The sequence below is a fragment of the Rutidosis leptorrhynchoides genome, chromosome 8, assembly GCF_046630445.1.
Source record: "Rutidosis leptorrhynchoides isolate AG116_Rl617_1_P2 chromosome 8, CSIRO_AGI_Rlap_v1, whole genome shotgun sequence".
NCBI lineage: Eukaryota > Viridiplantae > Streptophyta > Magnoliopsida > Asterales > Asteraceae > Rutidosis > Rutidosis leptorrhynchoides.
In genome coordinates this window covers 277,148,346-277,173,944 of record NC_092340.1, presented here as the reverse complement: position 1 = coordinate 277,173,944, position 25,599 = coordinate 277,148,346, and the positions used below count along the sequence as shown (strand labels likewise).

The 25,599-nt window shown below is 32.9% G+C and overlaps 1 pseudogene; it reads right to left on the bottom strand.

The window, feature by feature from the left end:
* Window positions 1-25,599, bottom strand: part of LOC139864226 (sec14 cytosolic factor-like) — a 313,236-nt pseudogene that overhangs the window by 225,458 nt on the left and 62,179 nt on the right.

The following is a 25,599-nucleotide window of genomic DNA, read 5'->3' as shown; positions in this document are numbered from 1 at the left end:
TTAGGCCACCAAAACAAGCATTCATACTTTTTGTAACATTTTGATCAATCTTTTTTGATGATATAATCTGTCTGTATATATGTTTCATGATTTAAACAACAATATTGACTCTACTCTGAATATGAAGATTACAATGAATTTGATGATGTGGATCTTGGACTAAATGAAGGAGACAAAGATCAACTTTGGATTTTGATCAAGGTATAATGGTGTATTAAACTGTTACGTATATTATTTTAAATTGTTACATATATTGTTTACTTTAGTCTTTGTATTTACTAACATTCAATATCATTCATTTAAAAACAACAGTTGTTTGGGAGGCTTAAAGTGGAACCAATAAAAAAGAAGTCAACAAGATATGCAATACATTTTGGAAGATATTTAAAGGATCACAAAAATTACATGGCAAAAAGATAGGTGCCGGTTATAAAGTACAAAAGAAAATATATGGGTTGATTTTGCTCGAAATAGCTAGACAAAATGCATGTTATACTACATTTTGATGTTATAGGATTTTGTATGCTTGATGTTAAGAAATTGTGCGACTTTATACATTTTGATGCTATAGGATTGTGTACGTTTTGCTTTGGTAATATTGCGTGCAAGTTATTGTGATTTTGATGATGAATATAGAAATAGGTACTATGTTTGGAGAATTTTGTATGTTTATGAAGTAAAAGCCGGAATACTGCTTTGCTAAAGCATCTTTTTAAAATATACAGTAGAATAGCAGGTTGTCAAAAATATGAAATGCAGAATATTGCAATTGCATATAAATAAAAAAAACTGCTTTAGAAACCGGTTTTTTATTTAAAAAAGATTCCATTTAGTAGGTTTTGAAACCTGTTTTAGTCAAAAAAGAGGTTTCATTGTTAAAAAAAGAAACCGGTTACCACTGAAAAGAGGTTTCTTTAGAAGGGAATAGAAACCTCTTTTTTAATAAAAATCGGTTTCTTTACTATATCAAAGGAACCTCTTTTTAAACCGGTTTCATACTTTTGGAACCCCCACCTAAAGGAACCTCTTGTAAAACCGGTTCCAAAAGCCTAAAAAAGAGGTTTCTTTGCTTATTTTTTGTAGTAGTGATAAGAATTACACTTCTCTCTAATTACAAGGATAAGTACCAAGTTATATATCTCTTGTAATTAGGAGGTTTATCACTTACTAATTCTCTATTAGACTACTAGAACGCAAGAAGGAAAAATGTGTTGAGATGATTTGAATGTGCTTCCATTGCTCTCTATTTATACTAGAAGAGAATGAGATTATGTGTAGTTAGTGAACCATAAGTCTTCACAATATTTTGGCATCAATTGTGTTGATTTAGTTTATCAACTCCACAATTCATCTACTCCATCAGAACTTTATGTGTCACCTTTTTTTATTTCAACAAAAATGATCTCGTTGCACCAGTTTTTGATGACATGACGTTGGCCATGTCATTATTTTACTTGCTATAAAAAGGTTATTTACATAGAACGTTATGTGTGGGACGAGTGTCACATGTACACATGATTTCTTATTTATGACAAATGCAAGGAATGAAGGAAATCCTTAATATATGACAACATAGGAAAATGACGACATAAATGTACCTGTGAAAACTGAAATGCGGTGATTAATGCACGTGCATCAACGTTTTTGTAACCAACTTGATCTAAATCAATAGCAGCAATCAGCTTCTCATTTCCTATTTCTTTTCCCTTGAAGCCACTAACATAAGCAAACAAAGATTATATGTATATACTATTACTCGCTCGTAATTTGATCTTTTGAGTTAAACAAACCACATTGCTATGTAAGCCGCTATCAACCACTTAATTTTATTATTATTATTATTTATTAGTAACTATATTATTATTATTATTATTATTATTATTATTATTATTATTATTATTATCATTATTATTATTATCATTATTATTATTATTATTATTATTTATACCAATCGTCGGGCTAATATAGAGCAGAATCATTACGGTAGCCTCTTTAAAAATGTTTTCATTTTTTTATATACAATTTGTTTAACCTTTTTGTTAAACTTTAGTGGAGTCTTTTTTTTTTTTTTTTACATTTTACTTAATAAAATATTGATATCAATCATCGATGTGCGAATTGTAATTATAAATTTATAAAGTGAAACCATTTTCCGCGGCAATGTACAGGCTATCTCCCGCACTTGTTGACACTATTATTAAGTAGTGTTGATTTTTCTTATTCTCTAAACTGAAAACTTGGGAATCAAGTTCTGCTTGGTGGCCAAATTAAACTTCAAGTTTAAGTTGGCTATATAAATGAGAGCTAAACCATTACTCCAACTTGCAACAAAAAAAAACAATTCACTTTAAGTATTTCAAACTTTGTAAGAGTGTACTAATTTTAAGAGAGAAAAATAGATAGTGTTTACCTTCGGGTCTATGTGATTGTAATAATATGTCATATAGTGAATTTCTCTCTTTAGAGACCCTGCCATTTCTGGATTTTTCACGTTAATTCTTGTATTGCTAATTTATCTTATGTTTTCATTTGGCCGAGTGTTAGGAAATAAAGAGGTTGTTTCCCAACAAATAATATCAGAGCGTCAGGTTTGACGGAGGTCCTGATTAAAGAAGTTTGGAACATGCTCTATGATTGAAGGTTTGTCTAAGCTTCCACACTAGAAACGAATTCTATTGATCGTATAGGGTAACATGATTTCTAGTATACAATATTATTTTAATACGATGTAAATATTCAGTCCAATGAGGTTTGATGAAGAGAAATTTGATAGAAGGATTAATTTTAATTTGTGCAAAGTAAAAGTCAAGAATGCGTTGATTAAGTCCGGGTTACACGGGGCTTTGAAGTGTAAACTCACCCTTAATTCTGAAAGTGATTCTAGCGAAACTAGTAAGTTCGATGATGAAGAATGAGATTCTAAATGGTATTATTTAAGAACTAGAGGGCGGCAAGTGTTATTCGTTTACATCTTGCAAAGAACGTGTTTGTAAATGTGCATGAGTTATCAACGGCTAAGAAGCTTTGAGATAAGCTGAAGCAGTTGTACTAGGGCAAAAGCATCTCAAACCGGTTATATCTCAAGGAACAATTTCATACTTTGCGCAGAGGTACAAAAATTTTAGTTCATATGTGTATTCTAAATGGTATCTGTTCGAAATTGGAGGTTATTGGAGTTGAAGTGGATGATGAAGATAATGTTTTGAGGATGATATTATCTTTTTCATTGTCCTATGAAGACATGAAACCTGTTATGATGTATGAGAAGGAAACTTTGAAGTTTGAACTTGTTACTAGCAAGCTCCAGATCTGAGGAGAAAAGGGCTAGAAGGTAACGACATCTCTTCATCAGAAGGTACGATACTAGTGTGTACTGATAGAAGGAAGAAATACTATAGGAAGAATCAGGTACATTGGAGGTGCGAGAAATCTGGGCATGTAAGGGTTATTTGTCTAGGTAGAGCTAATTCGGAAAATTGCTCCAAAGGCGTTAACGATGTCTCCTTTGTTACGAGGAATGGCGAATTCATCTATAGTCATGTAATCCTCACGATGTATTTGCACCACAATGGAAAGAGATGTTTGTTAGCGGCAATGTTTGAAAAAACGATCGAGATGTCTTGTGATGTCCCGTACAAAACCATCGTGTACGAATCATCAACAACAGGATCATTACAAGGTTAAGTACTATATGCTGTAATTAAAGAAGTTGCATTCATGATAAAAAGGTGATGTTATAACCGACATCAAATGTTTTACATTTCAAAAGCATGCTTCACTAAGTAGAAGCAAATAATAAGTGTATGTGATCACAATGGTCGTTACAAATCATAGTTCAAAAGTACGAATGTTTGAATGCAAAGTAAAGTAGTTCATGCGTGGACAACTCTAAGCAGCGGGTTCTACAGCACGACTAGTACACAGCGGAAGCAACCTCAAGCACCTGAGAAACACATGCTTAAAAACGTCAACACAACGGTTGGTGAGCTATAGTTTAAGTATAATAGTATGTAAGGTAGGCCACGAGATTTCAGTGCTACAAAGAGCGTTTCAAAACAGTATGATAAAGTATATGTTAACCGTGGGCACTTGGTAACTAACTTAACGTTTAAAATACCCCCTGAAAGTACACTTGGCGAGTGCGTATGTTTACGAAGTATTAAACACTCGTTGACTGCTAGCGCGACTAGCCCGAGTGGGGATGTCAAACCCTATGGATCCATATCTAAGATTCGCGTTCACCGGTTCATAAACCAATGATTAAACGTTACCGAGCTAAAGGGAATGTTTCTGCCGTTATATAACCCACACATATATAAAGTTTAAGTACTCGTGCCTAGTATGTAAAACATAAAATCCGCATGTATTCTCAGTTCCCAAAATAAGTTTAAAGTAAAAAGGGAATGCTATAACTCACAATGATATGTAGCGGTAAAGTAGTAGTTGGGAAAGGTGTGCAAGTAAATGGTCCGAAGTCCTCAACCTAAGTCAAATAGTACTAAGTCAGTAAATCGTCTTAATAGGTTTAAAAGTATGTAATTAAGGTCTTAAGGGTCATCATCATTCATCATCAAACAAAAGGCGTAAGGTAGGTTTCGTATATGAAAGTAATGTAAAACAAAGTCTGAATTCAGTCAGTCACCACGGCCTCTACCCTTACTGAATTAAGGTGAGACCAGTGGCCATGGCTCCGTCTATGAGTCCCTTAAGTGTAGTAAAATTTACAGAAGCAAACTCGTCTTGGTTTGACCGTGGCGACGGTCTAAGTGCGAGTAGGTCAGAAATTTCTGCACAACGTTAAAGGACATAGTGACGATCGGAGGGCCATAAATCCTAAACCGTAACTCGGATTAAGACGAGTCCTATATGAAAAGTTATCTACACGAACTGAGATATCTGAAAATCAAGGTTACAGTAGCCCAGGTGTACTGGTCTGTTACAGAAACCAGAAAAACAGAAACTGTACACAGAAAACAGAAAAGTAAATGGACATAGTGACGCTCGGAGGGCCGTAGACTCTAAACCGTAACTCGGATTAAGACGAGTCTTATATGAAAAGTTATCTACTCGAAAAGTTCTATCTAAAAATAAAGGTTAGAACAGCCCAGGTCTACTGGTCTGTTCCAGAAGCATCAGGTCAGTAGGTTTTGGACAGAACAGTGAGTTTTTAAGGGTTCCGGTGGTCTTGGTGCTTGATGTTCATCATGGCTCTCATCCTTGATGCATATAGCTTCAAGTGTACAACTCATTGATGTATCTACATCATCTTAACCAAGTCTTGACCATCATAACCCATGTGCAAGTCTAAGACATGAAGCACAACTCACTTAAGAGTTGTATGAAGTTTGATGAACCAAAGTTGCATCAAAGTCTTAGATCTAACACATACATGGACTTTAAAGCTAATAACAAGTTACAAACTTGAAAGTAAACTAACTAATCAAGATCATAAGTAGTAGAACATAGTTCTTAGTTTGATCTTGAAGATCCAAGACTCAAAAGTCTAGATCCAAAGTTATATTTAAAGAAAACTAGTTTGTGTGTTCTTGAACTTTCAAAGTTAACTTAATTTGTTCAAGAGATATGAGATCAAGACTAACTTGTAGTACTTGACCATATAAACTAACTACATGAAATTAAAGTGTATAAAATAAAGAAACAAGTTAACTAAACAAGTAATTAGTTCAAGGGTTGCTCATACTTTAAAGATTCAACCAAAGTTGATCTTTAAGTAAAGTAAACTTAAAGTTTACTTCCATGACTTACAAGCATGATTTCAACAACAAGAACTTTATAATCTTTGAAACATTATATGTAGAACTTAAACTAGAGAGTTTAGTTCTTGATTGTTCTTGTTAAAACAAGATAAAAGATGAATCAAACTAGAAAGTTAGATTCTTGAAACATGTAAGTAAATAACAACAATTAACAAGACAAGTAACATTAATAACAAAGAACAACAAATGATGATGATGATTATGTTCATGTAGAAATCAGTTTTTACCAACAAAGAAAAGAAGAAAAGAAGTTGTTTCAAACACTTACAAGTATGAGAGAAAAAGAGAAGAAAGTTTGAGGGAATTTGCAAGTAAAGTGTGTGTTTTGAGAGAGCATACAAGTGAGAGTAATGAACGAAAAATGAAATCAAAACACCACTAAATGGTCTTCATGGATTCGGCATTCAGCAGAAAAGGGAGGGGGAGAGGTTAAGTTTAATGGTTATTAGCATGTAAAGTTCATAAAGGTGGATATAAGAGTTGATTTCATGGGGATTATGTGTCAACTAGATTCCAAGTCTTCCTAAACTAACTAGTTGCATGTTAAATGGTATTTACAAGTTGCAAGAGTGGGCTAAAGGTTCATTAATAAATGTAGGGTGGGCTTGGTAGTCCACTAACATGAGTCCATTACACTAACAAAGCCCAAGTTCAAATAAATCACAAGTTAAACCAATTAAAGCCCAAGTAACTAACTAATAGCCTTAGTTAATTAAAATGATTAATAAATTTAATCATGAATGTAAATAATATCTAAAAATATTATTCGTGAAAGTTCCGGGTGTCACAAAGACGTTTCGGGCTCTTAAAAGTCAAGTACGGGCAATCAAGGCAACATGTAAATGTAATAACATACATTCGTTTAATCATACGTATTAATAATAGTAATTATTAATAAATAAATGTTAGAAATTCTAGGGTCGTTACATGTCTGTTACCGCGGACGTCGCAACAAATGTCATTACAGATTTACTAGTGTACCGTTGCACCAGATCTAAAACGTGTAAAAATGGACAACGATAAACCAACGGTCAACAACAGTAAAAAATTCTCAACAATGGTATAAAACATTTAAAAAACTAAAAAACGGTCGAGAAGGGGTCGAGACGGATGTTGACCAATGTTGACTTTTTATATATATTTCAAACAAGAACATTTCTAACATATTTCAAATTAAAGGCAATAACTATGTTTAACGTATAGAACATATTTGAAATATTGTTGTTATAAACTTTTATGTTTGACATATTATGTGCAATGTTTGCCTTTAGTTTGAAATGTTTATGTTTGAAATATATATGTCAATGTTGTTCAACATCCTTCTCGACCCTGTCTTGACCGTTGCGACGCTCTAAGATCCTGACTGTCTAGACCCGTTCTCGTGCCATTTCAACCTTGGTTAGAGGTTCCATAAGTTACACAAGGACATTAGTTTGGCTTTAACACAAGTTGTGCAGTGGAAACTAATGTTGATGGCCGATGAACTTCTGGAAAAGCCAAACGGAAGTTGTACAATAAAGTTTCAGCTGGTTGTTCAACATGTGCCGATGTAAGATTCTTAGAATGACTTATTCCAACTGGTAATACTCTTATAATGGAGTATGATAATTCATTTAAAATTATAATGGTATCGTTTAGAATTATGATTGTTTGTTTTGACAACGATTATTAGTTTAGACAATCTTCGATATGGCTGCATTATTATCTCTTGTATTGATTTAGATATAATGTCGGTGGCATGAAGATGAGGATCTTGAAGTTGTCGAGGAAGCGTCTACGTCGGTGATTATGAGATTTAGAAAATTTGAATTAAAGGAGGATTTGTTAGTAATTAGTTTACATTCTCTAAATTGAAAACTTGGAGACCAAGTTGTGCTTGACGACCAAGTTATGCTTGGTAGCCAAGTTGAGTTTGATAGTCAAGTTGATCTTGATGTCCAAGTTGAAGTTGGCTATATAAATGAGAGCTAAGCCTTTATTTCAACTTGCTTTAAAATAACAATACACTTTAGGTATTTCAAACTTTGTAAGTGTGTAGTCATTTTAAGAGATTAAAACATATAGTGGTCTATCTAGTATTTGATAGTGGTCTATTAGGTCTATTTGATTATAACAATATATCATAGGGTGAATTTCTATTTTAGGAGGTCTATGATTTTTTCCTTCCAGTTTTGAAGTTTTTACGTTAGTTTTTTATGTTGATAATTTCTCATATATTTTCATTGGGCTGAGTGTTGTAGTGACTAGTGAGGCCATTTTTCCAACATTGGCGACATGATCACATGATGACAAGGTTGATTAAAAAAACATTCACTTTTCTCTCACTAGTTTTTTCTCTGCCTTCTTTCTACAACCACACCAGTACCACCAGAATCTTTTTTTTACGGCGCTGTTCCGGCTAACTTTCCGCCTTTCTTTTAATTTTCCTCTTCCATCTCCTACTTTCATCGTTAACCTTAGTCAACCGTTGTGATTCCGGCCTCCGACATCTCGCCGGAGGTCCGATGACCTTTCTTTTTCCCTTTATTTTCCTCTTTTTCTCATAGATCTGCCGTTTTACTCCTTCTCCGGTGCTTCGAGGTGTCGGCCGCTTTCCTTCGTTTTTCCGGCAGCGCAGGCGGCGAGTGTCATTCTCCACGTACACTCTGTGTTGCTGGGTCTTCTAGGGTTAGTTTCCTTGTTGCTCTTTGGTGTGAGGTGCTGACTTAGGGTTGGTTTGTATTCTTATGGTTTCCGGCGACATCCCTGGTTTTTCACATCTCCGGCTTCTCAGGCGGCGATCTCCTTGTGAGATCTGTGAATGTCGAGGTGAGTGGGGCCTTTTTTGTTAGATGTGGCCTTCTTGCACCCTGTCGGCTGGTAGGTGTGTGAGCGTTGGGTTTTTTTTTTACTCCGGCGGGTTTTTGCCGGATTTAATACCGACTTTTTTCTTTTGTTTTTTTCTGGTAGGATTTTCATTAGAAAATGGCGATTATATTGCTCTGGGTTACTGCTTTAATCTGTCAGTCGCCGGCCTGGCTGTGGTGGCCGGACTTCTTGTTGGAATTTCGATTGCTGCAGTTTTCGGTTGTTTAGGGTGGTTTTGGTTGTTTGCCGGCTGTTTAGTTCTGTTTCATTCCATCTTCTGTGTCGTCGTCTCTGGTTCGGGAAGGAACGACGTTGTTGCCTCCGTTATCCATATGTTGCTTTCGAAAAAATGAGGTTTACGGTTGTGGTCTCTCGAGGGCTTTTCTACCGCCCGTTTGGTGGGTTTGTCTGTTATTTGGGGAATTTCTTCTGTTTGCTGGTCTCATGGAAGGTGTTCTTGGGTTTTCAGGTGAACGGGGCTTGGTGGTTCGCGGATGATCAGGCACTGCTCTTTGTGACGGGTTGGTGTGGTGGTGGATCGGGGGTCTTTCCGAGCTTGGCCGGGCTTGGGGGTTATATATCGATAGGTCTGGATCGTGGCAGGGTTGCGGCTTGGTTGTTTTTAGCCGCTCGTTTTCAATTTGTAATGGTGTTATTATATCTCAATTGATGCTCACATGTAACAATTAATGTTTGTAGTTTTTGGTAGAGATCATCAGATCTCAATTGACTATTGGTCATATTATGTAAACTGTAAAATCGTTTTGATCTATTTATATATATACATATATTTTTGTCAAAAAAAAAAAAAAAAAAAAAAAAAATCGAAGTTTACATAAAAGCGTATACGAAAAGCTGATATTACTTCAGTAACTACTCAATAAAATCCCACATACAAAAATCATTTCAAGAAAATATAAAATGTACCTTGCAATTACTTTGTCAAGCACATGAACCACAAATTCTGTGTATTCAGGAAGAAAAAAAGAACATTAGATTTACACAAGTTTGATTGTATTCGATGCATTAGTAAGCACGCAAAATCAACGACTGTGAGTGTTTCATTTACTTAGGGTTAAAGCTATAAATACACTATATACTTTCACTTTTATTTTAATGTAGGTTATATACTCAATAAAATACAAGTGTAGGCTATATACTTAAAAAAGTGTGCTAATATGAATGTACTGAACTTATTAACCGGATAAAAGAAAAACGAGCTGACGTGACATCTTTGTGGAGAATGTAGTTAGTGATATATTGGACCAAATCATTATTGTATATAATCTGCATCGGAATACAAATGAAAGTATATAACTACAAAAGCGATATAAAATTAAAAAAAAGAGTTAATTATACCGTTGATCCCTGTAGTTTACCAAAAATTTCACTGGTTATCCCCATCTTTTAAAAGTTATACCAGTGGTTCCCGTGGTTTTAAAAATGCTCATCACTAGTCATATTCCTGACTCCTGTTTTTTTTTTTTTTTAATCGCTACAGCCCCAATTTAGGGTTAATAAAAGATGTCGTTAGTCAACAAAGAAGGGTTTCGCAGAAGCAATCAATGAATTCAACATAGAGTATAATTATCTACGAGAGCGACGGTTCCAACATAGTAACGGTGGGTTTCTTCATTACGTTGGTTATCGATGCAGATTTCCAAGCATCATTAGTAGGAAGTTGGTTACGGGGAGGTTTTCCACCGGTGGATTTACGAGCACTTTGATTTGTGTGAGCCAACAAAAACTGAAAACTATTAGGGAAAAAAATGTATTAGTTTGATCGAATAAAAGGCCAATGAGGTGTCAATTGCTAATGTATTTACAGAGCTGGAGCTGTCAATTTGAAAAGGGTTAAAACCAAAAATAGGCTACAAACTTACACAAATGTACCGATGTCGTCCACAAATTTATTTCCGTCCTACTGTCGCCTACAAACTTATAAAAAATGTGCTAATATAAACAAAATACTTTTTTTAACCGTCAACCAAAATGGTTGATTACGTGGCTTCTAAGTAATCATGATACGTCAGTGATACATCGAAATAGAACTGAAAGTATATGGGCGATATCAGGACACTGAAAGTATATGGGCGATATCGGGACACAACTGAAAGTATATGGGCGACATCGGGACATATAAAATGAATAAAAAAGTTAAATAATTAACTTTACCGGTTCAGCAGGTAACCGGTAATGAAATGTTAACATCAGCACATTTTTTATAAGTTTGTAGGCGACAGTAGGACGGAAATAAGTTTGTGGGTGACATCGATACATTTGTGTAAGTTTGTAGCCTATTTTTTGCTTTAACCCTTTGGAAAAGCACTTGCATTTACAAATCAGGAGGTGTCAAAGTATATCATTCAACCAATCATTTATTCACATGTGTCGATCAAACACCTTGCTACAGTAAAAAGCTTCTTTCTTTATAAGATAGAAAGAAAGAAAGATATATGTAATTCTTTATAAGATATAGATATATAGAGATGTAAGTGAAAAAGCGTCTCTCCTTGTAATATATAGATAATAGATATAGATATATAGAGATGTAATATGTATATATGTATTGTGTGTTATTATCTCTTCCCCAAAATTAAAACACACGAGACGAACAACATCGATATGCAGATGATGTTAGTGATGTAGGTTGATAAATGAGTGGATGTATACTATAGACGAAATTACATTTTTACCCATCATGTGACCTGCACTTGCTATCATTTAACGAACTAAGTTAACAAGAGTTAGAAATTAGACCAACGTATAACTTTTGAAAGATAGGGACCACCCGTAAGATTTTGGTTAAAACACAAGAACCAATAGTACAATTAACTCTTAAAAAAATGCTAAAAAAATTGATTTTACTGGTTTAATAGGTAATTGGTCACAAATATCATACATTAGAATACTTCTTGAAAGTATGTTACTTACACCGATATTTAATTGAGTTTTAAACTACATTCGAATAAAATTGAAAGTATAAGTATATATAGGATATTTTCTAAAACTTAAGCAATTAAACCAAGAAATATTTTGGGAATCTGTCCACATCTCTATGCGCTGTTTATATATGAAAAAATATCATATATCCAATTAAAATGTTATGATAACATTATGAATTTACACCAAAAAAGATTCATACTAGTAGCATTACAATTAAGGTTGCAAAATTCACTATTCGGGGATTAATCGGTCAGGACTTTGGAAAAAGTAATCAGCAATTCGGAGATTAATTGTGGATTAATCGGATTGTACTTTATACATTTAAATATTAGATTTTAAAAATTACATGTGTAAATATAGAAGAAAACCATAAATATAAACATAAACTTTAATATTATTGTTTAAATTGTCTATTTTGTTTAAAAATTATAAAGTTTTAATTTAAATTCATGTTAAAATGTTGACCAAATTTAATTTTAACCGACCTCGATTACAAAATTCGATTTTGACCCGTCAATTGACGTTGATCGATTAATTAAACGGAGTTTAGAAAATCGGAACAGATTGCTCTTAAAACTGATTAATCGAGAATTAATCGACGAGTAATCAGGTTTTTTACAACAGTGATTACAAGTATCATTATATGGCTCAATCCACGTGTTAATGTTTCTTCTTAAACTACAAACTTTCATGTTGATTTTGAAGCTCCAAAGTCAAAAGTGTTTCTTATTTGACTTCCAAAAGTGAATTAGAGAAAGTCAACTTGGAGGTTCTTGTGCCTAAATTCATTATGTTAGAAGGGACACACCATTAAGACCAACCTAATTGCAACATATGAACTAATTAAAGCCAACTAGAGAAAGAAAGAAAAAACAACAAAATTTAATCTCGCATATGCGAGGTATGAGGAGGTGAGATGTAGATAAATCCATCCCATATCCTAGAATATGCCACGACCCGGAAAATTTCGACTAATTTTAAACCAAACTCTCGATACGATGTAATATTTTTGACGCGATAAGAAAAGTCTGTTAGGTTGAGTCTCAAAAATTTTGAACTGTTTCATACATTCAATTGACCTTCGACCATTCCCGACGATTCATGAACAACTATTTGTAAATAGATACATATATATTTAAAAATATAAATATATATATTAATTCGAAATATAATTTGAAATATCATATTATTTAGTTATTAGAATTAATTTTGTAAGATAAAATAATATAAGATATAATAAAATTTATTATTTAAAATAAATCTATATGTAGATATAAAAGTTTATTGAATATATTTATTAATTAATTGTAAATACTCGTTGGACGTTTTGATTATTTAGAGAAGTTTAAATCGAAATTATATGATTTTAAAATAAATGGTGATCCGAAAATGATTGTTATAAATTATAAATTTATTAGAAATGTATTTAAGATCTAGTTATTAAATTTTAACAATTTTTATATTTTACCCAGGATCAAGCGCGGACAGTTGATGTAATTTTTATTTAATAAATTAATGACCGTTTTATAACGACTAAAATAAATAAAGTTAATTAATATAAAAAATTTGGGATTTTTCGAAGTATTCTTATTCATCACTGGTTAACGACGGGGTACGAAATTTAGTCTGTAATAGGCGACGGCTAACTAATTGCACGTTTTAATTTTCAAATATTACTATATTATATATTTACATTCACAATTCATTGGATTCGCTAATTGATTGAAATTTACTGTTTTTAAAGTTTCAATTCATTCACTACGCTACAAATTACTTTTGATGATTGATAATTTGATTGATATTATTTTGGATTCATTCACTGTCCACTATCTCATCTATCTATCCTTATATATTTATATATACATATACATAACAGATAGATATACTCAACCATCACCTAATTATGTTTCTTCTTCCTTCTCCTTCTTCAAGAACACCGGAACCAAACCACCATCATATAACTGCTCTCTTACTCTTCATTATCTGTTCGACATTCCCAAGAACCAAACTTCACCACCACCTTAATCATCTCCACTCCACTTTGATTACAAACCCACTTTGTTTCTATACACTGTTCACATACCCAAATTCCATCGTGATCTTGCTACTTCCTGTTTCTAGTCGATGAACAAGGTAACCACCATCACTCTTTGATATAATATTACTTATCAAACAAAACCCATTCCACCTCCATACAACCACCATGAATCATCACCAATCACCACCATTAACATCGTGCATAATTACTACAACTCCTGCTGTTACAGCCGCCACTATTGCAGGTATACTACTACTATTCTTCCATCACCATGAAATGTCCCGTTCATATTGATTATAAACATTCCATATTAATTAATTTCGTCGCGAGGTTTTGACCTCTATATGAGACGTTTTTCAAAGACTGCATTCATTTTTAAAACAACCATAACCTTTATTTTATCGATAAAGGTTTAAAAAGCATTACGTAGATTATCAAATAATGATAATCTAAAATATACCGTTTACACACGACCATTATATAATGGTTTACAATAAGAATATATTACATCAAAAATAAGTTTCTTGAATGCAGTTTTTACATAATATCATACAAGCATGGACTCCAAATCTTGTCCTTATTTTAGTATGCAATAGCGGAAGCTCTTAATAATCACCTGAGAATAAACATGCTTAAAACGTCAACAAAAATGTTGGTGAGTTATAGGTTTAACCTATATATTATCAAATCATAATAATAGACCACAAGATTTCATATTTCAATATACATCCCATACATAGAGATAAAAATCATTCATATGGTGAACACCTGGTAACCGACATTAACAAGATGCATATAAGAATATCCCCATCATTCCGGGACATCCATCGGACATGATATAAAAACTCGAAGTACTAAATCATTCGCTACAACGGATGGGGTTTGTTGAGCCCAATAGATCTATCTTTAGGATTCGTGTCAATTAGTAGACTGGTTTACTAATTCTTAGGTTACCAAGTAAAAAGGGGCATATTCATCTTCAATCGTTCAACCATAGAAAGTAGTTTCATGTACTTGTGTCTATTTTGTAAAACATTTAAAAAGCTGCATGTATTCTCATCCCAAAAATATTAGATTTTAAAAGTGGGACTATAACTCACTTTCACAGATTTACTTCGTCGGGAAGTAAGACTTGGCCACTGGTCGATTCACGAACCTATAACAAATATGTACATATATATCAAAGTATGTTCAAAATATATTCACAACATTTTTAATACGTTTTACTGTTTTAAGTTTATTAAGTCAGCTGTCCTCGTTAATAACCTACAACTAGTTGTCCACAGTTAGATGTACAGAAATAAAGCAATATATAATATCTCGAATCAATCCACGACCTCGTGTATACAAGCCTCAGGCTAGATCACAACTCAAAGTATATAATATTTTGGAATCAACATCAACCCTGTATAGCTAACTCCAACATTACTGCATATAGAGTGTCTATGGTTGTTCTGAAATATATATATAGATGGGTCGATATGATATGTCAAAACATTGTATTCGTGTCTATGGTATCCCAAGATTACATAATATATTAGAATACATGTATAATACAATATAAGTTAGCTAGGATATGATTTCTATAGAATTGTTACAATATTTCCCGTAGCTACAACAATAAAAAAATATCCAATCTTGTTTTACCCATAACTTCTTCGTTTTAAATCCGTTTTGGGTGAATCAGATTGATATGGTTTCCTATTGATCTATATTTTATGAATCTAAATAGAAAAAGTATAGGTTTATAGTTAGAAATATAAGTTACAAGTCATTTTTGTAAGAGGTAGTCATTTCAGTCGAAAGAACGACGTCTTGATGACCATTTTGAAAAACATACTTCCACTTTGAGTTTAACCATGATTTTTGGATATAGTTTCATGTTCATAAGAAAAATAATTTTCCCAGAAGAACAACTTTTAAATCAAAGTTTATCATAGTTTTAAATTATCAAACCCAAAACAGCCCGCGGTGTTACTACGACGGCGTATGTCCGATTTTACGGTGTTTTTCGTGTTTCCAGGTTTTAAATCATTAAGTTAGCATATCATATAGATATATAACATGTGTTTAGTTGATTTTAAAAGTCAAGTTAGAAGGATTAACTTTATTTGCGAACAAGTTTAGAATTAACTAAACTATGTTCTAGTGATTACAAGTTTAAATCTTCGAATAAGATAGTTTTATATGTATGAATCGAATGATGTTATGAACATCATTACTACCTTAATTTTAGTAGGTAAACCTACTGGAAATTAAAAAAATAGATCTAGCTTCAAAGGATCCTTGGATGGCTTGAAAGTTCTTGAAGCAGAATCATGACACGAAAACAAGTTCAAGTAAGATTTCCACTCGAAATAAGATTGTTATAGTTATAGAAATTGAATCAAAGTTTGAATATGAGTATTAAATTGTATTAGAAAGATATCTTACTGTAAATAAGAAAGATTTCTTGAGGTTGGATGATCACTTTACAAGATTGGAAGTAAGCTAGCAAACTTGGAAGTATTCTTGATTTTATGAAACTAGAACTTATAGAATTTATGAAGAACACTTAGAACTTGAAGATAGAACTTGAGAGAGATCAATTAGATGAATAAAATTGAAGAATGAAAGTGTTTGTAGGTGTTTTTGGTCGTTGGTATATGGATTAGATATAAAGGATGTGTAATTTTGTTTACATGTAAATAAGTCATGAATGATTACTAATATTTTTGTAATTTTATGAGATATTTCATACTAGTTGCCAAATGATGGTTCCCACATGTGTTAGGTGACTCACATGGGCTGCTAAGAGCTGATCATTGAAATGTATATACCAATAGTACATACATCTAAAAGCTGTGTATTGTACGAGTACGAATACGTGTGCATACGAGTAGAATTGTTGATGAAACTGAACGAGGATGTAATTGTAAGCATTTTTGTTAAGTAGAAGTATTTTGATAAGTTTATTGAAGTCTTTCAAAAGTGTATGAATACATATTAAAACACTACATGTATATACATTTTAACTGAGTCGTTAAGTCATCGTTAGTCGTTACATGTAAATGTTGTTTTGAAACCTTTAGGTTAACGATCTTATTAAATATTGTTAACCCATTGTTTATTATATCTAAAGAGATGTTAAATTATTACATTATCATGATATTATGTTATATTAATAAATCTTAGTATGATATATATACAGTTAAATGTTGTTACAACGATAATCGTTACATATATGTCTCGTTTCGAAATCATTAAGTTAGTAGTCTTGTTTTTACATATGTAGTTCATTGTTAATACAATTAATGACATGTTTACTTATCATTTATCATGATTAAACATAGTGTATCAATATCTTAATATGATTCATATGTATTTAGTAAGACGTTGTTATAACGATAATCGTTATATATATCGTTTCGAGTTTCTTAATTCACTAAACTCAATTTTATGTATATAACTCATTGTTAAAATACCTAATGAGATACTTAATTATCATAATATCATGTTAAGTATATATATAATCATATATATGTCATCATATAGTTTTTACAAGTTTTAACGTTCGTGAATCACCGTCAACTTGGGTGGTCAATTGACTATATGAAATCTATTTTAATTAATCAAGTCTTAACAAGTTTGATTGCTTAACATGTTGGAAATACTTAATCATGTAAATAACAATTTCATTTAATATATATTAACATGAAAAAGTTCTGGTCACTACAGTACCTACCCGTTAAATAAATTTCGTCCCGAAATGTTAAGCAGTTGGAGGTGTTGATGTATCTTCTGGAAATAGGTGCGGGTATTTCTTTTTCATCTGATCTTCTTGTTTCCAAGTGAACTCAGGTCCTCTACGAGCATTCCATCGAACCTTAACAATTGGTATCTTGTTTTTCTTAAGTCTTTTAACCTCACGATCCATTATTTCGACGGGTTCTTCGATGAATTGAAGTTTTTCGTTGATTTGGATTTCGTCTAATGGAATAGTGAGTTCTTCTTTAGCAAAACATTTCTTCAAATTCGAGATGTGGAAAGTGTTATGTACAGCCACGAGTTGTTGAGGTAACTCAAGTCGGTAAGCTACTGGTCCGACACGATCAATAATCTTGAATGGTCCAATATACCTTGGATTTAATTTCCCTCGTTTACCAAATCGAACAACACCTTTCCAAGGTGCAACTTTAAGCATGACCATCTCTCCAATTTCGAATTCTATATCTTTTCTTTTAATGTCAGCGTAGCTCTTTTGTCGACTTTGGGCGGTTTTCAACCGTTGTTGAATTTGGATGATCTTCTCGGTAGTTTCTTGTATTATCTCCGGACCCGTAATATTTCTATCCCCCACTTCACTCTAACATATCGGAGACCTGCACTTTCTACCATAGAGTGCTTCAAACGGCGCCATCTCAATGCTTGAATAGTAGCTATTGTTGTAGGAAAATTCTGCTAACGGAAGGTGTCGATCCCAACTGTTTTCGAAATCAATAACACATGCTTGTAGCATGTCTTCAGGCGTTTATAATGTCCTTTCGCTCTACCCATCAGTTTATGGATGATAAGCAGTACTCTTGTCTAGATCTAATAACCCGAACTAATCCATCCGGATGAAGTCCATATCGATTACCAACGAATTACAATAGTTGATAACATCACGAGGTACTTGACCTCTATATGATGCGTTTTACAAACGTTGCATTTATTCTCTAAAGACAATCTTTCTTTACATCAAGAGTTGACATATACGTCTATCATTTCATAATATCCAAATGACCTAATCTGCCATTTACTTAATAATAATCTCTAATGATCTTCAATGACTCGAATGCAACGTCTTTGAATCATAGCTTAAAGGGTCCCAAGTAGTATCCTTAATATGAGCTAATGCACAGCGGAAGACTTAATTCGTACCTGAGAATAACATGTTTTAAAACGTCAACATAAAGTTGGTGAGATATATAGGTTTGATGCTAGCAGCGTTATAACTATGGACCACAAGATTTCATATACATACATAATACACTCGCAAGTGTATGGAAAAGTCGTTGAGCACTTGGTAACCATACTTAACATTTAAATCACAGCAGCATATTCTTAAATAACCACTACACCGTACCAAGTGTAGCATACAGAAACGAAGTACTATACAACCGTTTAAAACTGGTCGTCCAGCCCGGTTGGGGTTGTCAGGCCCGATAGATCTATCAACAGGATTCGCGTTTACGCTCCTCACGTAAATATTAGCTACCAAGTATAAAGAAATATGCCATGGTACAACTCAACGTAGAATTTATTTTTGATCACTTGTGTCCATAACGTAAATCATTTATAAAAACAGCGCATGTATTCTCAGCCCAAAATATTTAGAGTTTAAAAGGGACTATATACTCACCATACTGTATTTTGTAGTAAAAATACATATAACACCATTGAACACGTATAAGGTTGGCCTCGGATTCACGAACCTAATTAATTATATATATTTATATATTGATTAATATCTGTCTAACAATTAAAGTTAATTTATAGTGTACCACAATCTTATTTCTCGAGATAATCATACATACCTTAACGAAAATTAATTTGACCAAAATAACTTTCCAAAGATCTTTACATAATTATAGTCGTTTATATATATTTAAATATATCAAATTTTATATTTTAAATATTTTTACAAAATTTAAGTATAGTAAATGATATTATAATTCATTTATTAACAAATAAAACTTTATATATATAAATATACTAAATGATAATAAAAATGATATTTCTTTATAATAACAGTAAATTTTTATTTAAAATAACACTTTTAATAAATATATTAATTTTAATATTAATAATGATAATAAATTAATAGTTTTATTATCAAAATAATAATTTGATAATTTTTGATAAAATATTATTTGTTTTAATTATTAATTACAATAATAATAATCATAATAATCATAATAATAATAATAATAATTTCATTAAAAATAATACTTTTAATAAAAATAATAATTTTAGTGTTAATGATAATAAATTAATAATTTTAATAACAATAACGATCAAAATAATAATTTGGTAATTTTTGATAAAAATATTAATTATCTTTAATAATAGAAATCATAATAATAATAATAATAATAATAATAATAATAATAATAATAATAATAATAATAATAATAATAATAATAGTAATCACAATGATAATTTTAACGACGACGTAATATTAAAAATAATCATTTTTACTAATTGATACAAAAATTCAAGTGACTATAATTTCTAACCCGTTCATCAAATCCATTTGACTTCTAAATGAAAAGTTTACAGTTTTTCGCCACCTTTCCAAAAACATATATATCATATACCTTATCTTAACCGCAAAAGTAACTATTTCAGATTCTATCCTAAAATATATCTTGACAAAATAAGTATAAAAGCATGCATGATCCTAATTTCTCGAGCACTAGTCAGGGACACACTAATAATAAATAAAAGTCAAGTTTTGAGTGCTCACATATCAATATTGAGATTCAATATTGTAGGAAAGGTATATACACGCCACGAAGATGATAAACACTAGTTTGACTCACGAGCAAAACCCCCAAACGTTACCCATAACCTCCATAGCTATAACCATAATCTTCTTAACTCTATCCCACTCATGAAACCAGTTTTGGAACACTTGGGCAGAACCCCGTCATAGTATTTTGTATATTTTTAATACTAATAACACTTCTAATCCTAAGATTAATAATAATATTAATCTTAATCTTTATAATAATAATAATAATAATAATAATAATAATAATAATAATAATAATAATATTAATTTTTAATAATAATATAAATAAATACGAAGTATTAGTTCCTGCGGAGTAATAATGTTTAAGGAGTAATATTGTTTTTGTTGCAAAAATTCGCAGAAGAACTCGAGTTTATAAAGACCCGTTTTTGAAAAGGTTGCCTCCGTGACTTGCGGTCCAGATTGCCCTTGAGTCTCCGCGACTCGTGGAGCATGCTGTCCAGCTGTCCCACACTTCCAAAGAATCCGATGTTTATATATATTTATATTTTAATATATTTAATTTTTATAATTAATTTAATATTATATTATATTTACGTTAATGGTAAAAATATAATTTTTACAAAAATTACTTTTACGTTGTCACTCGACTAATGTCCCGGTCCCGGTTTTTCAAACGAAGTTTCGTACGCTAAGAAAACTAACACTTTACGTTTTGTGACTCGTACCTTTATCAAAAATTAGATTTAAATTTATGGAAAACTAACCCACTCAAAATGTAACTTAATCTTTTGAGCGTTGTGATCATTTACTTTTATAAATCAAAGTCTCATTGTTAACTAAATAAATTTAAATTCAAAACGTTTTATATTTAGTTAAATATTATATTTAATCATTTTTGTAAAATACATAAATATATATTTAGTCATTTCGTAAAATATATATTTAATGAACACGTTTTATTTAAATATTGATTTTTATTAAAATCACGGACCGTTAACGTTTACGATTTGTCAAAAGGTTTCTAGAAAGACTCCAACTTTTAAGATAACGTTAAAACCTTTGTTCTTATCAAAATGACTTGTTAATAATTTGACAAAGACAGTTCAGATATTCATAAAATTATATTATCTTTTACTCTAGCTGATAAATATAGTAATCTTATATCAAATCCTATTATTACATATCTAATACCCTGTTAATGTTATCAATTAACAAATATATATCGTATATGCACATAAATGTTCGTGCATCGTCAGGCTTGGTCAAAGGGTAAATAGTTATCCAAATAGAGATTTCAAACTTTCTAGACTCAATATTACAGATTTTGCTTATCGTGTCGGAAACATATAAAGATTAAGGTTTAAATTTGGTCGAAAATTTCCGGGTCAATACACTAGACGAGTTCATAATGCTTGCTGTAATGTCTGCCAGAATCTTAAAATAAATCTGCCATCCCTATCAGAGATAATAGAGATTGGTATTCCATGTCTGGAGACGACTTCCTTCAAGTACAGTCGTGCTAACTTCTCCATCTTGTCATCTTCTCTTATTGGCAGGAAATGTGCTGATTTGGTGAGACGATCAACTATTACCTAAATAGTATCAAAACCACTTGTAGTCCTTGGCAATTTAGTGAAGAAATCCATGGTAATATTTTTCCATTTCCATTCCGGGATTTCGGGTTGTTGAAGTAGACCTGATGGTTTCTGATGCTCAGCTTTGACCTTATAACACGTAAAACATTCTCCTGCGTATTTAGTAACATCGGCTTTCATACCCGGCCACTAAAAATATTTCTTGAGATCCTTGTACATCTTCCCCGTTCCAGGGTGTATTGAGTATCTGGTTTTATGAGCTTCTCTATGTACCATTTCTCTCATATCTCCAAATTTTGGTACCCAAATTCTTTCAGCCCTATACCGGGTTCCGTCTTCCCAAATATTAAGATGCTTCTCCGATCCTTTGGGTATTTCATCCTTCAAATTTATCTCTTTTAAAACTCCTTGTTGCGCCTCCTTTATTTGAGTAGTAAGGTTATTGTGAATCATTATATTCGTAGCTTTTACTCGAATGGGTTCTCTGTCCTTTCTGATCAAAGCATCGGCTACCACATTCGCCTTTCCCGGGTGGTAACGAATCTCAAAGTCGTAATTATTCAACAATTTAATCCACCTGTGCTGCCTCATGTTCAGTTGTTTCTGATTAAATATGTGTTGAAGACTTTTGTGGTCGGTATATATAATAATTTTGACCCCATATAAGTAGTGCCTCCAAGTCTTTAATGCAAAAACAACCGCGCCTAATTTCAAATCATGCGTCGTATAATTCTGCTCGTGAATCTTCAATTGTCTAGACGCATAAGTAATTACCTTCGTTCGTTGAATTAATACACAACCGAGACCTTGCTTTGAAGCGTCACAATATATCACAAAATTATCATTCCCTTCAGGTAATGATAATATAGGGGTGTCGTAGTTAACTTCTTCTTTAACAATTGAAACACTTTCTGTTGTTCATCCTTCCATTCAAATTTCCTCCCTTTACGCGTTAATGCAGTCAAGGGTTTTGCTATTCTGGAAAAATCTTGGATGAATCTTCTGTAGTACCCAGCTAGTCCTAAAAATTGGCATATATGCTTCGGAGTTTTCGGGGTTTCCCATTTTTCAACGGTTTCAATCTTTGCGTGATCCACCGGAATACCTTCTTTGTTCACTATGTGACCGAGGAATTGAACTTCTTCCAACCAAAATGCACACTTTGAAAACTTAGCGTACAGTTTTTCTTTTCTTAACAACTCTAGCACTTTTCTCAAATGTTCTTCGTGCTCTTGGTCATTCTTTGAGTAAATAAGTATGTCATCGATGAAAACAATGACAAACTTGTTAAGGTATGGTCCACACACTCGGTTCATGAGGTCCATGAACACAGCTAGTGTGTTAGTCAACCCAAAAGGCATAACCATAAACTCGTAATGACCGTAACGCGTTCTAAAACAGTCTTTGGAATATCATCCTCCTTCACCCGCATTTGATGATACCCAGAACGTAAATCAATCTTAGAATAAACTGATGAGCCTTGTAGTTGATCAAATAAGTCGTCGATTCTCAGTAGTGGGTAGCGGTTCTTGATGGTAAGTTTGTTCATCTCTCGGTAGTCGTTACATATCCTAAATGTACCATCCTTCTTCTTGACAAATAAAATAGGAGCTCCCCATGGTGATGTGCTTGGTCAAATGAAACCACGCTCTAAAAGTTCTTGTAATTGGCTCTGAAGTTCCTTCATTTCGTTGGGTGCGAGTCTGTATGAAGCACGAGTTATTGGTGCAGCTCCCGGTACAAGGTCTATTTGAAATTCAACGGATCGGTGTGGAGGTAGTCCCGGTAATTTTTTCGGAAATACATTGGAAAATTCTTTTGCGACGGGAACATCATTGATGTTCTTTTCTTCGGAATTGACTTACTCGACGTGTGCTAGCACAGCATAGCAACCTTTTCTTATTAGTTTTTGTGCCTTCAGGTTACTAATAAGATTTAACTTCGTGTTGCTCTTTTCTCCGTACACCATTAAGGGTTTTCCTTTTTCTCGTATAATGCGAATTGCATTTTTGTAACAAACGATCTCTGCTTTCACTTCTTTCAACCAGTCCATACCGATTATCACATCAAAACTCCCTAACTCTACTGGTATCAAGTCAATCTTAAATGTTTCGCTAACCAGTTTAATTTCTCAATTCCGACATATATTATCTGCTGTAATTAATTTACCGTTTGCTAATTCGAGTAAAAAATTATTATCCAAGGGCGTCGGTGAACAACTTAGTTTAGCACAAAAATCTCTACTCATATAGCTTCTATCCGCACCCGAATCAAATAAAACATAAGCAGATTTATTGTCAATGAGAAACGTACCCGTAACAAGCTCCGGGTCTTCCTGTGCTTCTGCCGTAATAATATTGAAAACTCTTCCGCGACCCTGCCCATTAGTATTTCCCTAATTTGGGCAATTTCTACTAAAGTGGCCCGGTTTTCCACATCCAAAACAAACTATGGCGGTATTATTGGTTCCGACATTATTTGTTCCTTTAGTTCTGTTATGCATTGGTCCGTAGATTTCGAACTTCTTCGTGCTATGACCATTTCTTTTACACCTGTTGTAAAATGTTGTGCAAAACCCCAGGTGATGCTCTTCACATCTTTGGCATGGCTGTTTTTGATTTTTATTGCCATTGTTGTTATTGAGATTGTTGTTGGGATTGTTATTGTTGCTGTTGTTGTTGTTGCTGTTGTTATTGTTGTTGGGACGGTTATTGTAGTTATTGTTGGGACGTTTATTGAAATTGTTGTTGCGATTGATGTTGCGGTTATTGGGATAGTTATTGCGATTATGGTTGTGATTGTTGTTGTTGTTGTATTGGTGACTCTTGTCATCGGTTTCTTCCCACTTTCTCTTGACTTGTTTCATGTTAGCCTCTTCAGTCGCCTGCTCTTTAATCCTTCCTTCGATCTGGTTCACTAATTTGTGAGCCATTTGACTTGCCTTTTGTATGGAGGCGGGCTCGTGTGAACTCACATCTTCTTGAATTCTTTCCGGTAACCCTTTTACAAATGCTTCAATATTCTCTTCTTCGTCTTCAAACGTTCTGGGACACAATAGACACAATTCAGTGAATCGTCGTTCGTACGTGGTGATATCGAAACCTTGCGTTCGTAATCCTCTAAGCTCTACCTTGAGCTTATTGACCTTGTTCCTGGGACGATACTGCTCGTTCATTAATTGCTTGAATGCTGACCATGGTAGTGCGTAAGCAGCATCTTGTCCTACCTGCTCGAGATATGTATTCCACCACGTTAACGCCGTACCTGTGAAGGTATGCGTAGCGTACTTAACTTTGTCCTCTTCAGTACACTTACTTATGGAAAACACCAATTCGACCTTCTCGGTCCACCGTTTCAATCCAATTGGTCCTTTGGTTCCATCAAATTCCGAAGGTTTGAAGGCAGTGAATTCTTTGTAGGAGCATCCTACACGATTTCTTGTGAAATTAGTTCCACTGCTAGATCCAGAGTTATTGTTATTTTGCATTGCAGCCTGTACTGCGGCTATATTTGCTGCAAGAAAAATACGGAAGTCTTCCTTACTCATGTTCAAGTTATGACGAGTCGCCGGTGCCATTTCCTTCAAAATAGCCAAAAGAATTGAGTTAATCATATAGAATTTTAGAGTAGTCAATAGTATTTCATAGCATAATATGAACTTATTTATAAAAGCTTTTTCTTCATATTAGCATTTTATAGTTTTAATTCGGGTAGTACCTACCCGTTAAGTTCATACTTAGCAGCTATTATATAATTCAACTACTACGATTCTATATGAAAAACTTATTACAATAATATTTCGCGTTCAAACTTTATACAATATTTTACAAACTTACAATACTGCTATAATACATATAGGATGAAATATAGCACATAATAACTTTGCTACTCGGC